This window comes from Mus musculus, chromosome 10, assembly GCF_000001635.26.
Source record: "Mus musculus strain C57BL/6J chromosome 10, GRCm38.p6 C57BL/6J".
Taxonomy (NCBI): Eukaryota; Metazoa; Chordata; class Mammalia; order Rodentia; family Muridae; genus Mus; species Mus musculus.
In genome coordinates this window covers 82,844,895-82,860,309 of record NC_000076.6, presented here as the reverse complement: position 1 = coordinate 82,860,309, position 15,415 = coordinate 82,844,895, and the positions used below count along the sequence as shown (strand labels likewise).

General features: G+C 46.6%; 1 protein-coding gene and 1 long non-coding RNA gene across 4 annotated transcripts in view; one reads left to right on the top strand and one right to left on the bottom strand.

The window, feature by feature from the left end:
- The window catches only part of Txnrd1 (thioredoxin reductase 1), a 63,774-nt gene that overhangs the window by 37,415 nt on the left and 10,944 nt on the right, over positions 1-15,415 (bottom strand). For 2 of the 3 annotated variants that reach the window (NM_001042513.1, NM_015762.2), the window contains exon 1: positions 1,010-1,104. The exons of the other annotated variant lie outside the window; for it this stretch is intronic. The gene's annotated coding sequence lies outside the window, so the exon portion shown is untranslated. Of the gene's footprint in view, positions 1-1,009; positions 1,105-15,415 lie in introns of those variants that run through there. 3 annotated transcript variants of the gene reach the window in all.
- Gm38560 (predicted gene, 38560) lies at positions 1,302-15,095 on the top strand. Its single transcript, NR_156010.1, has 4 exons — positions 1,302-1,353; positions 3,053-3,188; positions 9,588-9,781; positions 14,314-15,095. It is a non-coding gene; the product is annotated as a predicted gene, 38560 (long non-coding RNA).

Genomic DNA, 15,415 nt, shown 5'->3' with positions numbered 1-15,415 from the left:
ATCGCTGCGCCGGGTGAATGCAACACCCAGGGCTTCCTGGAATCTGAAACCGCGGGCAAAACGAAGGTCCACAAAGACGCTATCCATCCGCTCTGGATGACATCAGAGGAGGATGGTCCTATTTCACAAAGTAATGAACTCGGAAAAGTCTGGAACTATTGAAAATGTAGCCCACAGCTAAATGAATGAATATGTGTGTGTGTGTGTGTGTGTGTGTGTGTGTGTGTGTGTGTGTAGTGTCAGTATGTCATATATACTGACACCAGCACTTAAAAGCATAGTTATTCAGTACTAGTACCAACAGTGAGATATATTTACAAAGTGCTATAGCATTATATATATATAAACATTTAGTCTTCACAATGTACTTTTAGATGTATTACCAAATTACCATGTCCATTTCATAGGTAAAGGAAACCGAGCTACATATTGTCAACCAACTTGGGCAAGTTCGAGCTGCCGGTCAACATTGGAGGCGAGACTCAATCCAGGCAGGATTGTCTCTGCTCTGTACTAGTCTGCACCGCCTCCTTCAGTTAGGGAAAGGCTGTGCTGTAGTCCCAGCTGCCCTGTTTAACTGCCTGGGTCAAGAAGGGCAAGCCACTAGGAAACATGCGATTGCCAATTCCAAGGAATTTCATGGGGCTTAGGAAGTGGAAACATTTGTAAAGGCATGAAACTCCTTAATGTTATCACGGATTTATATACTTACTCGTCACAGTGTTATATATACCTCAAGATCACTGCTCTACAAAGAATACCCACTTTCTCTGGTTGCCAGGCATCAGCAGACAAGGGCCAGACCCAAGTCCTCATATCCTGAAGCTTGTGACCCGGGCTGTCTTCTGCTTACCCTAGCTTGTTCCCAGCCTGCTCAGTCGCACATTAAACGATCCCCTCCCGGACATTTCCAAAGCACCACCCCGGAGCGATGCTCCCAGGCCCGCCAGCGACCGTCCCGGGCATCCCAGGTCCCCAGCGGTCAGCTCCACGCTGACACAGAGCTTACATGAACAAGGAAGGTGAAACCACCAGCTCTTCTCGCCCCGCGGTGTCGGCGTCCCGCACCTCCCGCGTGGACGCGAGGCCTGACGGAAGCAAACTGAGGATAAAGAGCTGCGGGTTCCTAGTGGCTCCGGGAAGCCACGCCCTGCTCTTAGTAGGCGGGCGAACTGCCCGTGTCAGAATGACAAAGCAAAAATCCAGTCCCCGCGCAGCCCCGGCAACCTGTCCCGGTTGTCCCCGCAAAGTGAGAGCTCCTAATTGGACCGTACAACATCCTCGCTGCTCGGAACCGCCCCCCGACCCAAAGGCCGCGGCTGCTATTCAAAGAATGTTGGGAACCAGAATCGAGTAAGAGTGTGGAGTGAGTAACCCGGGCTCAGCCCTAAGGCGCTGCTATCTACACAAGCTTGCGTTAGTCACATGAGGAATTTTAAAAATATTGACGCCCGGCACCCATACAGACGATCTGATGCCCCTGGCACTGGCTGTGACCCTGCCAAATAGTTGTTTTCTTAAAAAAAAAAAAAAAAAAAATCCAAAAGTTAATCTAATTGACTGCAAAGGCGGCAGTGACCTAAGGTAATGGATTAGTCAAGTCTGGTGATTCTCTTAAGGAAGTTCCCTGGTTTTTTAAAGCTATGCCTACTTCATCCTGAGTTACCCTGAGAAGAAATGACTAGTTCCCCTTACAATACTTCCTCCTCGTCCCAATCGGGCTTGGGGGTTCACCTTAAGGAAAACACTTGGCACACCACCACCAGCATCGACCAAAGAAGGCCTTGTCCTTTCATGCCTCCTGCCTCTAGGCTACTAAGAATGCTTGGTGAATGAATGAATGAATTGTCTGACCCACTATGGAAAAAAAAAAAAAAAAAAAACTAGGTGAGAAGGTTGCCAGCCTGAAGCCACGCCTTCTGAGAACTGGCCTCCCCACTTTCCTTCTAGGCTCTTCCAAGGTGACAGTAAGAAACTTGCATAAACGGACACACAGGCTGCCAGGCTGACCAGATACTTAGCCCACACTGCCCGCTGCTCATTTCTTGTGTGTGTACAAGCAGTGCTTGAACCGGAGCAGCCCCTGATACGCAAGTGTCAGGACTGGCTACAAAGTGTCTAGCTCCAAAGTGTTCAGGGCAAACGTAGTTAAGGACCAAGGGATGGCAAATCTGATTACCCCTGGCTCCCCAGCCAAGCTCTGTTTGCCGTATTTCAGGCACTGCACATTGGGACAGTCTGTAAAGGAAGGTCATGAACACCCCCTTCTTAAAAATACAGACAGTGCAACTTGTTTCAAGAGTACGACAGGGTAGAGAGAGGCTCTTCTATCACTAAGTTACAATAATGTACTAATGCTGTGATTATAGGATTCTAATAGCTTGACCCTGAAAGTGTCTTACATGGACTGGTCAGAGAGGGATCACAGTTGAGATGTTACTTTTTCTTTTTTTAAAGATTTATTTATTTTATGTATTTGAGTACACTGTCACTGTCTTCAGACATTACAGATGGTTGTGAGCCAACATGTGGTTACTGGGAATTGAACTCAGGACCTCTGGGAGAGCAGTCAGTGCTCTTAACCACTGAGCCACCTCTCCAGCCCCAGTTGAGATTTTTTTTTCTAACAGCTTATTAGAAAAGACTACATATGCCACTGCAACTCCCCACTGCTCTTAAGATAAGCAGACTATAGCACAAGTGGCTAAAACAGCTTCCCTGTTGTGAGGAGATGCAGAGAGCTCTACCCTGGTCCAGTTTAAAAGCAGTTCCTCCTTACCTTTCCCCATAGCTCAAGGACTGCTCATTGTCTACTCAAACACCTTAAACGGCTTTGACTGTGCACGTTCTTATCTTTCTTCCTTGAAAACCAATGTCTAGTCTGTCAATATTCATTTGAAAAGTCACCTCCTCTGGGTGGGGTTCCCACGGAGGATTAACTGTCCCTTGCTCTCTGTGGTCCCCAAGTACCTACTAATAAATAACTGCACATCTTCTAAATCTATCCAAACGTTTGTAAAGCAACCCCGTGTTTGATTTCTTGTCTCTCCAGAATGCGGTATCATAGCCCAGAAAACAATGCGAAATCCTTCTGTTTCTGAACTGTCATCTCAGCTGAGATAGATGATCGGGGGCCCTACTGCATCAACAGCAGTATAAAACACCCCACCTAGAGAGAGCGCACTCAGGTACAATAATCACTGCTCACACCTTCATCTCTCTAGGGCCCCTTGAGATCAAGGCTACGTTTCTCAATGGTCCAGACAAGGTAAGACCCACCCTTGTTTGGAGAGGTTTGTTTGTTTTGTTTTGTCAAAACAGGGTTTCTCGGGCTGGTGAGATGGCTCAGTGGGTAAGAGCACCCGACTGCTCTTCCGAAGGTCTGGAGTTCAAATCCCAGCAACCACATGGTGGCTCACAACCATCCGTAACGAGATCTGACGCCCAAATAAATAAATAAATAAATAAATAAATCAAACAAACAAAAAAAAAAAAAAAAAAAAACAGGGTTTCTCTGTGTAGCCCTGGCTGTCCTGGAACTTGCTCTGTAAACCAGGCTAGCCTCAAACTCAGAGATCCCCTTGTCTCTTGCCTCCCAAGTGCTGGGACTAATAAAGATGTGTGCTGCTGCTCCCTGCCCCCACCCCCTGGCTAAAACCCACTATTGTTAGTGCTAGCTGTCCACATAGTCTGCACCCTACTTAGGCAGCAAACCATTGTTGGAGAAACACAATTGCTGGCCCTGCCCAGCAATTCTTTCTTCCTGTCATATTTCCCCAGCTGCCACGATGCCTCTTTTATTTTTTCCTTCTTTTCTCGAATTTCTAACATCACTACCGCATCTTGCCCTCCCTCTGCTCATGACCTAGTTTCTGACTTAAGAAACCAGAATCGGCCAGACGGGACTCCCCAGCATTCAACACCCCCACCCCCACAAACACCCCCACCCCCGTGGTCAGCAAACCACTGAAGTCTTTACTATGGCTCCCAGTAGAAGAAAAGCAAGGTTCTCACAGCTCTTGCTTTCTCCATACAACACCTTCGCCTGCAAAGACAGCCCTTGGTCACCATCCATTTCTTGATCTGTACCTGATCATTATTTCTGTCATGCAGACACATTGTGTGCCTCTCATTTCAGAGGAGCTGTTCACTGCATCCTTTCACAGAGCAATGGCAGTGGGATGGGTGCTGGGAGAGCTCCCTGTACTCAAGAACAAGAAAAGGGAGCAGGGAGGTAGGGACTATCTAAGGATGTACCTGTGGGGGAGGAGGCTAAAGGGAAAAGGCAGCACGAGAGGGCCAGAGGGCACAAGACACAAAGAAGCACCAAGATGTGAGCTTGCTGCACTCACCCAGCCAGGCAGCCAGAGAGTCAGGGAGAAATGGTAGAAAGGACAAAGGACGCAAGGGCCAGGAGGAAGTCTGAAGGCAGAAGCCATAAAGGCTCAGACTAATGAGGCAGCAGCTACAGCTGAGGGTAAGCACAGGATGTCAGACGGTCCGGTCGGAATGAGAGATGCCAGAGGAACATAAGAACCTACCATCCAGATCCAGGCCGTGGCAACTGGGTAAGTCAGTGGTGGCACTCTTTGGAACAGGGACAGTCAGAGAAGGAAACAATCCAGAGTCTAACTTGAGAGCTCTATTTTCAACTTTCTTTCTAAATGGAGATTTTCAATAGGCAACTGGATATATAGATCTGGAGGTCAGAGCTAAAAGTAAAAATCAGAGAGAAATTAGGGGAGTCCAATATAAAGGACAGAGTGTCCATACACTATATGCAACAGCTGGGCGTGGTGGCACAGGCCTTCGGTCCCAGCACTCAGGGGCTGTAAACAGATAGATCTCTATGAGTTTGAGGCTAGACTGGTTCACAAAGTGAGTCTGAAGGCAGCCAAGAGTCTCAAAAATAAACAAACAATAGGATAAAAAAGCAAACCCAGCAGTGGGGTGTGAGTGTAAAGGAGCCATGAGATTAAAAGGGCATCAGTTAACAGTTAGGGCTCTTGCTTGTAGCAATGCTTGAGAAGTGAGGCCAAGATCACGAGTTCAAGGTTATCCTCAGGCTGGGAGTTTGAGGTCAGCCAAGACTACAGGAGACCCTGTCTCGAACTCAAAGAACTGGCTCAGTGGTTCAGAAGGTCCTGTGGGCTGGAGATTCAAGTGGCACTCTGCAGGGGGGTGCTTTCTCTCCAGTGGGCCTCTGGCGCATGCTCGAGTTACTGAGAGGGAATCTTCACTCTGGGTCTACTGATTTCAATGTTAATTACACTTCTAAGATACCTTCCCCAGCAACATCTAGTGTTTAACTAAATGAGTGGGTGACCATAGCTGTGTCAAGTTGACACACAAAGTTAATTCTCACACTCTGGTACCACATGAGGTCACCCAGGGAGTTAGTGTATTTAGGGAGAAGAAGGTGGCCCAGAGACAGCCCTGAACACCAAATTACAGAGAGAAAAAGGAACCGGCCCAGGTGAAGGAGCTACAGGATGCAGGAAGAAGACAGAGATGATAAAGTCTCTCTCTCGGAAGCCAATGGAAAGTGCTCCTGCTTAAGGACGGGGAATTCAGTCCAGGAACTGGAGCTGGTAGGCTGGGCCAACTCCTTCATTCAGTGAGAAGCACAGAGTGGGGACGCAGGATGGGACCAACAGTGCTGGGGTCTTCTGCTTGTGTTTTTGTTCCTCTGAGAAAGGGGTGATTAGAGCGCACTGTCATACTGACAGAACTGAGGGAATAATCCAGACAGCGTAATGTGCCCAATCCCATGGAGGAAAGGACAAGGTGACTGCAGAGCCACCTTCTTTAAACTTATTACTCAGGGGGCTTTGCAGTAAAACCCAGGCTCTGTCTAACTAGAGGCCAATTCCTCGGCTTCCCGGCTCCCGTATCTCCTTTGCACAGGGTCCTCTGTGGTCCTCCTACCTCCTCATCTAACCAAACCTCCCCTTCACCCCAGGCATTAGCCCACCCTCCATCCCTTTAATTACCATGCTTCCTGGCTTTGCTAACTCCCACGTGCTCCACAAATCCAGTTCCAACCTGTCTTCCCTCAGGATGCCATCAAAGAAGCCAAGTCCTCTGAAATGTGCCACAGAACCCGGCATTCATTCCACCTGGGATCGCACAGTTGTGATTATATTTTATCTGTGATTATTAGATCAATGTCTGCCTCCTCTAGAAATAGCAGGGTCAGTCAACTCTTGTGGTGACAGAGGTGTTTATCTGCGCTGTCCCACCTCAGTGCACAAGTGACTAGTGAGCTCTTACAAGACAGTTTGCAGGAGTATGGATCTGTTTATTTTATTTAAATCCAACTGATTTAAAGGTAAACAGCCACAAGTGATCAGGGGCTGCAGTTACTATTTTAACCACCATATGCCCAGCACCTAATACAGTGTGCACATATAGCAACCACTCAGTAAATATTTGTCCAGAGGCTTTATCTGTAGATTGAGGATGTCACTAATTAATTTATATACATTATATCTTTTCCATATAGGAGGGATTTTTTTTAAAGATTTATTTTATTTATGAGTACACTGTTGCTGTCTTCAGACACATCAGAAGAGGGCATCGGATCCCATTAGAGATGGTTGTGAGCCACCGTGTAGTTGCTGGGAATTGAACTCAGGACCTTTGGAAGAGCAGTCAGTGCTCTTAACCACTGAGCCCTCTCTCTAGCCCTGGGGGGAATGTTTTTAACTTGACAAATGTCAGGGGGGTCTCCTACAGTTCCAGGGACTTAAATTTCACTTTTAAGAATGTGGTCTATCTCAAGAGGAAGCTGGGACAACAGTAAAAACATACTGGTTGTCTGACTAGAACCCGGTCTGTACTCTGCTTGGGAAGTGTGGTGAATGCCCAAATGTGGTGGTTCACAAGCTCCATTGAAAACACGGAAGCCCGAGAAATAAAGGAGGTAGGAACGGCGAATGGGAACCCTCAGGACTTGGTATGTGCCAGGTTGTACGTGACTAATTTAGTTAGTCCTTCCAACTATCTGAGAAGAGGAATAGTCTTGTTTTTCCCATTTTACAGACAAAAAGAACAGAGGTAAAAGAAGTTAAGTTTGTTGGCCCCCAGCTATAAGAACAGGGCCAAGACTACCCCAATGCCATAATGCTGAGCTACCTCGTGAGCAAAATGTTCCAGGCACAGCAAGCAATATGCAAAAAGGAACTGAGGTCTTAGGAAGGAAACAATACATCTCTGTATAAAGGGAGGTGAAACAGAGACAGTCTAGATTCCATCTGTGGATCAAAGGCAAGAGAGTGCTTGGCCCATTTCCACATATGCTCAATGGATTCCCACAAGACTCTAGAAACAAGGATTGCAGAAAGTTAAAAGAGTTTATCAGGGCTGGAGAGATGGCTCAGCGGTTAAAAGCAATGACTGTTCTTCCAAAGGTTCTGAGTTCAAATCCCAGCAACTACATGGTGGCTCACAACCATCTGGAATAGGATCTAATGCCCTCTTCTGGTGTGTCTGAAGACAGCTACAGTGTACTTACATATAATAATAAATAAAATAAATCTTTTTAAAAAAATAAAAGAGTTTATCAAAGCAAGTAACACTAGAGTTGGGTAAAACCCAGGGCTCCACTGCACATGGTGGTGCACACCTTTAATCCTAGCTCTTGGGGGGCGTAGTTCAAGGTCTCTATGAGTTTTAGGTCAGCCTGAGCTTCAGTAAGTTCTAGGTCAGGTAGGGCTACATAGTGAAGATCTTGTCTCCAAAATAACAAGGCTAGAGCGATGGCTCAGCAGTTATGAGCACTGGCTGCTCTCCTGGAGGCTTTGAGTCCCAGAACGCACAAGGAAGTTCACAACTGTCTATAACTCCACTTCCCGGGAATTTAATGCCCTCTTTTGGCCTCCATAGGCACCAAGTCCACACATGAGGCACAGACAAGCATGCAAGCACTCAGCCATACACATAAACATTTTTCTTTCTTTAAAACAACAAAACAAAAAAGCCTTAGAGATTCCTATCTATAAGTCCATTGTTTTATAGTTAAGTAATATAAAAGAAATAGATTATAAAAAAAAAACACAAAAACAAAACAAAATCAGCAGGTAACTATCTGATGAGGGTCAGAGAAGATTTGGTCCACACAGCATCCATCCTGGGAACTCTGAAATCCTACATGGTGACCAAAGACATCTCCCCTCAAACACAGTCCAAGTCGGTCCCCCTCGTTTCTCCCATCAGGTTGCATTAAGGATGTCCTTTCTTACTTCTCTTGCTGCCTGAGGGCCTCCATGCAGGGCCTTGACAGCCTGGCCACAGCCCCTGGAGAGTCTCAGAATCATCTCCATTCACAGATGACTAACTCCAGACTGGGTGACTGGCCTGAGATCCCACAGTGAGTCACCTCTCTCTACCACGCACTATCGGCTTGAGGGGCTAGTCTTAGTTTCCCTGATGGCTGGCACGGTGCACACTCCCCGCAGAGACACACTCCAGGTTTGAATGCATCTGGCATTTTTGGGATTGTGTGTGCTTTTAGGTGTTAGTGAGGAGAACCCTGCAGATGAGGGTGAAGGAGTCCTGACCTACAGCACTTGCCGTTGTCTGGGCTATAAACACTCCAAGCTACCAGCCTAGGCACAAAAGCCCTGAGTGTGTAGTGGTGGTTATCCTGGCTGGCAGGAGCTCTTTGGGTACCAGCTGTCTTCCTCTGTGTGTCTGTCTCTCCTGGTGGCTCTGTACTCCACCCTCCCTGTATCCTTAGAGAACACGATGCAGACTGCTCTCCGGAGGCTCACCTTTAACTTCCAGTATGCGGCACTATCCCAGCTCCAAATGTGCACCGATATCCTGCTTTCCATGGGGCCCAGTTCCCTCTGCACCAAGCCCTAGGCTGAGCCCACTGCCCTGTCTCCTTTAATTTTCTACTGACAGAGCAGCAGTAGAGGGGGAGCCGGCTCTGCAACCACAGTCTGGCCTTTCTGCTAGCAAGCTGTGTGCCCTTGGGCACATCCTGGTACATCTCTGTGCCTCTGTTTACTCAACTGTGAAGTGCTGATAAATAAATAATGTCTCTACCTCATGTGGCAGTTGTGGAATGAGGTTATTGGAAGGCCCAAGAATTTAGAGCCGGGCGTGATGGCGCATGCCTTTAATCCCAGCACTTGGGAGGCAGAGGCAGGCGGATTTCTGAGTTCGAGGCCAGCCTGGTCTACAAAGTGAGTTCCAGGACAGCCAGGGCTATACAGAGAAACCCTGTCTCAAAAAACCAAAAGAAAGAAAGAAAGAAAGAGAGGGAGGGAGGGGGGAGGGAGGGAGGGAGCAAGCAAGCAAGCAAGCATGTGGTGGGTAATCAATATTTGCATCGTACGGCATTCTTCTGACATGGTCTCAAGCTGGAAAGCTTTCATATACTCCTTGCATGACTCAGTCACAGTAACTATCAACAGTGCATTACATTACACCAGACCCTACCCATGATCCAATTCTAAGGATACATTCCCAGGCTATATGAAGCATGCCACTTTAATTTTTTTGAGACAGTCTCACATAGCCCAAGCTGGCCAATGTCGCTGATGATGACCTTGGTTCTCCTGCCCTTGTCTCCGCAGTACTGAGGTAGAAGGGGCTGGAGAGCAAACCCACAATTTCTTGCATTTTGGACAAGAACTCTGCCAACTGATCTGGCCTCTCAGTCCCAAGGGATTTCCTACAGTGGCCACACGCTCACTCCAAGGAGCTGGTCCTTCCGGGGAGAAGAAAAGGCATGCTTTCCTCAGTCAACTTTCTAGAAGCACTTCAGGAAGTAAGTGTGTGTTAGGCGTACATACAAACCTCAGGGGTTCACACTACTGGAGCACGCAGAAATTCTCCTGTGAGCTATTCACTGACCTACTTCAGTTTTAAAGGAAGGGAAATGGTTTTGTTGTCTTTGTTTTGAGACAGGGTCCCCCCAGATAGTCCCCATCCCCTGAGCTCTCAATCCTCCTGCCCTAGTCTCTCAAGTACTGCCATTCCAAGAGGCACACGCCAGCCGAAACATCCAGCCGGGCGAGAAAAGTTTTTAGTGTGGAAACCCCCTGGCCTGAAGAGCCTCAGGGGGTGTGGGCTCCATTCCAGTTAACTCTCAGATGTTTCAGCTTATAAAACTGGAGATCAGTCATGCTCACCCCAGCCAGCCAGCCATGTACTAATTAGTAATGGTAGCCGGCTTTTAGGTCGTCTAGATCAAAGAAGTATCCTTCCTCCTGAAAAGCCCAAACTGCCATGGTCACCTGCTGAGGGGGGGGGGGGGGCAGAAGGAGCAGGATCTTCCTGCCATGGTAGCTAATAATCTGCTAGTCCAGCCTTGTAACTCGACGGCAACCTGATGTGGTCATCTAGAAAGCTCATGCTAAAGAACCAAGTTACTTTAAAAGCTTGGGGTTTCATATGGGCCGCTCGCGGCTGGACCTGCCTGCTAGGCCCTGCTTTTACGTGAGACGGATCTAACGCATGGAATACATTAAGATCGGTTTTCTGGGCTGTAGCTTAGTGGGAGAGCTCATGCTGGGCATGCACACAATTCCACAGCACCAAACCTCTCCACTAACAGCAGACAAGAGCCACAGATATTCCCACCTCGGGTTTTTTTTTTTTTTTTACTTAATTAATTTATTTTTTATTAGATATTTTCTTTATATACATTTCAAATGCTATCCCGAAAGTTCCCTATACCCTCCCTCCACCCTGCTCCCCTACCCACTCACTCTCGATTCTTGGCCCTGGCATTCCCCTGTACTGGGGCATATAAAGTTTGCAAGACCGAGGGGCCTCTCTTCCCAGTGATGGCCAACTAGGCCATCCTCTGCTACATATGCAGCTAGAGTCAAGAGCTCTGGGGTACTGGTTAGTTCATATTGTTGTTCCACCTATAGGGTTGCAGACCCCTTCAGCTCCTTGGGTACTTTCTCTAGCTTCTCCATTGGGGGCCCTGTGTTCCATCTTATAGATGACTGTGAGCATCCACTTCTGTATTTGTCAGGCACTGGCATAGCCTCATAAGAGACAGCTATAACAGGGTCCCTTCAGCAAAATCTTCCTGGCATATGCAATAGTGTCTGGGCTTGGTGGCTGATTATGGGATGGATCCCCAGGTGAGGTAGTCTCTGGATAGTCTATCCTTTTGTCTTAGCTCCAAACTTTGTCTCTGTAACTCCTTTCATGGCTATTTTGTTCCCTATTCTAAGGAGGAATGAAGTATCCACCCATTGGTCTTTCCTCTTCTTGATTTTCTTGTGTTTTGCAAATTGTATCTTGGGTGTTCTATGTTTCTGGGCTAATATCCAATTATCAGTGAGTGCATATCTAATGACTTCTTTTGTGATTGGGTTAACTCACTAAGGATGATATCCTCCAGATACATCCATTTGTCCAAGAATTTCATAAATCCATTGTTTTTAATAGCTGAGTAGTACTCCATTGTTTAAATGTACCACATTTTCTGTATCCATTCCTCTGTTGAGGGACATCTGGGTCCTTTCCAGCTTCTGGCTATTATAAATAAGGCTGCTATGAACATAGTGGAGCATGTGTCCTTATTACCATTTGGAACTTCTTCTGGGTATATGCCCAGGAGAGGTATTGCTGGATCTTCCAGTAGTATTATGTCCAATTTTCTGAGGAACCGCCAGACTGATTTCCAGAGTGGTTGTACAAGTTTGCAATCCCACCAGCAGTGGAGGAGTGTTCCTCTTTCTCCACATCCTCACCAGCATCTGCTGTCACCTGAGTTTTTGATCTTAGCCATTCTGACTGGTGTGAGGTGGAATCTCAGGGTTGTTTTGATTTGCATTTCCCTGATGATTAGGGATGTTGAACATTTTTTCAGGTGCTTCTCAGCCATTCGGTATTCCTCAGTTGAGACCACCTAGGGCTTTTTAAGTCACTTATCTACAGACTGAAAATGTTTATTCAATCTTTAAGACTCTCAGGAACTCTAAGTCCGTGGCTGTAGAGGAGGAGACCTGACTATGTGCTACTGGTCGCCATGGGGCTCAAAGTTAATCATTAGTGGATTTCACCTTTAGCAGGAAAGAAAAACAATGTCCTGGGCTCCAGTTCAGTGTGCAGTCACTGGCTTCTCCAAAAAGACAAAAGACGCTCACACACAGGCAACCCTGCAAAGTGTCCACATTTGTGTTTTGTTTTGAATTTTGTTTTGTTTTTGGTTTCTATTTTTTGAGATAGGAGGCTCACGGTGTCACTGTGTCACCCAAGTCAGTCAGTCTGTCTCTAACTGGAGCTCCAGTGGCCTTTGTTCCCAGGCCTCTGCACCTGCCTTATACTTGTGGTTTAAATTGGAGGCATATATGTCTCCACCCATGTGGGAACTGTTGTGCTGTCTTTTCAGATGAGCCGGTCTGAGCCATTACTGGCGTCACTAACCGGACACCACGCATACAACATCCTAAAGTGAAGACTTCATTTCTCAGCCTCCCTTTGGATGTATATGGCTAAGTGATGACAGTCTGTCCAATAAGTCTAGGCAAGTTGTTGTGCGTAACTGCCAGGAGATAGTCTTACATGGAAGGGGTGTGTTCTCGTTCACCCCTCTTCCCAGTGCTGGCTAGGTTGGGCACCCACCTTAGAAAACAGGTGGGAAGACAAACGCCGAGGGATACAGGATATCGGATTTCCAGTGCCAGGCTACCGGTGCCTAGACTGACTTCAGGAAAGGAAACTATGCTTATACTACTTTAAGCCATTTTTGTCTGGGGTTGGAGGATATACGTGGCCAAACTGAACCATAACCAGATCATGTATGTTGCACTATAGAAAATCTTAAAAGGAAGGACAGCTCTCAGGATCTGCATTCAGTGAAGATCTGGGTTCTGATCTACTGGGCAGACTTTCCCAAAGCTTGAACCTTAACCATAGACTAAGCCTTCTCCAGCCCGCACCCCCAGCTCATCCAGACGTGTACATGCCCGGCTACTATCTTCATTGGACCCCACAGCATCAGGCATGCACATACCCGGCTATTATCTACCTTGGAGACCCACAGCATAGCTATAATAAGGTCACTGTGTTGCTTACAAGTCTCACCATATCCATCTCTGGGTGAATGGCACCAAGCCCAAACTCCATGGGTGCAATCTCAGTCACACCCTTCATTTTTCCTGTGTTCTTTCACCCCAGACTGTGATTCTGTCTTCTACTAGAGTTTTCTCCTGGGGATGGAGATGGCTGGGTGCTCCTGCAGGGGCCTAAATCTGTTCCCCAGCATGCATTTTAGATGGTTCATGACAGCCTAATTAACACCAGTGCCAGGGAGCTCCAAGGGCTCTGGCCTCGACAAGGCACCTGTGTTCACATGTGCTTACCCCATACAGACATATATGCATGCACAGAGTTATGAAACATTAAAATAAGGCTAGGCAGTGGTGGTGCATGCCTTTAATCCTAGGACTCAGGAGATAGAGGCAGTTGAATCTCTGTGTATTTGAGGCCAGCCTGGTCTACAGAGTGAGTTTCAGTGTAGCCAGGGCTACACAAAATAACCCTGTCTCAAAAACCTAAAAACAACAACAACAACAAAAACTAAATAAATAAATACATTAAGACTTTTTTAAAAGGGTCTTGTTTGTCTGTATCGCCTCAGTGCCTAGCACACTGAAGGATGGGGGCACAAATGCCTATATTTTTCCGTTTTTTTCTGTGCTTTCAACAATTTTTAAATTCCATATATATGCATGTTTTGCCTGAATATCTTTATATGCGCTACATGTGTGCCTGGTGCTCATAGAAGGCAGAAGAGGGCATCTGACCCCTGGAGCTGGGATTATGAGCCGCCATCTGAGTGCTGACAACAGAATCTGGGTCCTCTGCAGCAACAAGTGCTTCTAACCACTGAGCCATCTCTGCTTTTAGCCGCTGAGCTGTCTCTCCAGCACTCCTCTGTTTTTAGCTTGCTTAAAGAAAAGACATGAAGCTGGGCAGTGGTAGTACACGCCTTTAATTCTAGAGGCAGGTGGATTTCTGTGTTTGAGGCCAGCCTGGTCTACAGAGTGAGTCCAGGACAGCCAGGGCTACACAGAGAAACCCTGTCTCGAAAAAAACAAACAAACAAAAAAAAAAAGACATGAGATTTCACAAAAATTAATTTTAAATGTTTTTTCTTGTTTTCACAAAGGATGTGAAATTTTATGGTGTAGAAATTTTCCCATGCTATTAAGCTTCTATGAATCATGTTTATGGATGCCTAATGTCGCAGGAGCTAGCAGCCATGCTATGACTATGTATCAGGAGCTGTGGGAGGCATTTTATATGTACTTTCATCCCATCTCCATGTTTCAGATGAGGAAATTGAAGCTCAAGAGCCCTCGACTTGTGACTATGACTAATGGTCGCCGCAGAGCCGGACTCGAATCACTTTAATGGAAGAGAAGGCCCTTCCTGCTCGTTTAGCAGCGAGAGACCAACTGACTAGGGTACCAACTAAATAAAGTTTATACTATGAAAACCTTCATCTAAATCTGCCCAATTCACACCTAAACAACCGGAGAAGGGGCACTGCTTAATTACCACAGTGTATACAATATCACCTTAATTTGAATCTAACAACTCAACCACCGTGGACAATGGCTGCATGTACCTCAGGGATAAAGCACTTGCCTGCCGTGTACAAGCTCCTGGGTATGGCCCCCAGCACCAGAGGAAGATAAAACAAGGATAACCTGGATGGGTCCCACCATTTCCTTCTGGCATGCAGTGGACCTCGGATATGTATGAAACAGTGATATCTTTTCTTTGTTCTATTTAAAAGCATCCTTTTGAGAAATATGAAGGTTGTTTTCAGCCCTACTCCTTGTACATTTTTGGAAAACAGAAATGTGCCTAAGAAAATGAAGATCTATGTAAATTCTTATGAGTATTATGTAATCACTGATATCCACGCCCCCCCCCCCCATCCATTTATATAAGAGCAGAACACACACTGGAAAAGCAGAGGCAGGGGGATGATTGTTTGAGTCCAGCCTGGGCTACAAAAGGAGCTCCAGGCCAACCTAGGCTACAATGTGAAACACTGTCTAAAAAAAAAAAAATTAAATAAATTAAAATAAAGAGCAGAGCACATACTGGAGGTCCCAACAAGTGTATCAATTATGCCCAGGAATATTACTGATGCAGTTGTGGTGTGTGTGTGTGTGTGTGTGTGTGTGTGTGTGTGTGTGTGTGTGTGTGTGTGTGTGGAGGAGTTAGTGGCGTATACTGCGTGGTGTGTGTGTGTGTGTGTGTGTGTGTGTGTGTGTGTGTGTGGAGGAGTTAGTGGCGTATACTGCGACCAGCACTTGTGAGCATCCGGAATCTAGAGGCATATTCCTCAGTGGTAAGTCCCAGCTGTCTTGCTGGTTATGTAACCTTGAGTGACTTATTTAACTCCTGGAGCCTTTCCTTC